Source organism: Bison bison, unplaced genomic scaffold, assembly GCF_000754665.1.
Source record: "Bison bison bison isolate TAMUID 2011002044 unplaced genomic scaffold, Bison_UMD1.0 scf7180017864454, whole genome shotgun sequence".
Lineage (NCBI taxonomy): Eukaryota > Metazoa > Chordata > Mammalia > Artiodactyla > Bovidae > Bison > Bison bison.
Genome location: NW_011495016.1, coordinates 1,216,182 through 1,216,843, shown reverse-complemented (window position 1 = coordinate 1,216,843; position 662 = coordinate 1,216,182).

Here is a 662-nt window from a genome sequence, read left to right as displayed (position 1 = left end):
TTTTCTGCACAGCAGCGAGCTAGGTCTCATAGGGACAGCTGTGAGTAAGGACTTCACTCTAAAATCCGGGCATACTGATGCAAAGAGAGATGAATGGCCAACCTAGATGAGCGCCCGAGAACTCGGGGTCAAAGCCAGAACCTCCCTGTTGGTAAGGTCAGGGGTGGAGAACCTCTGGAAAGTGGGCGCTAGGTTCCCAACGGTCGCGCTGTGGATGGCACTCCTTGCCTCATCTCTGGGAAGCAGCCCAGCCGAGCCAAGGCCGAACTGCCCGGAGGCTCGCCGCTCCCCGCTCCTAATTCCGGGGTCACTGCCCAGGACTGGAGAAGGGCGAAAGGTGCAGTGTACACTTGCGGCGCACTTCTTCTGTGGGCGGTCACTCCGGGCTGCAGGCCATGCTGGGGGCTAAGACAGGAGCGAAGTGACATCAAAATCTCACCAAGACGCCCCAGGAGGGATGTTCTGCGGGCAATTTCCCTCCTTGTGCTACTTGTAGTTGTCTATCAGGCCAGGGGAGGGCGTTAGCGCGCGCGCGCACACACACACCCACACACACCCCCACCACATACACACACACACACACCACCACCACCACCACCCACCCACCCACCCACCCACACACACCACCACCACCACACACACACACCACCACCAGCACCACC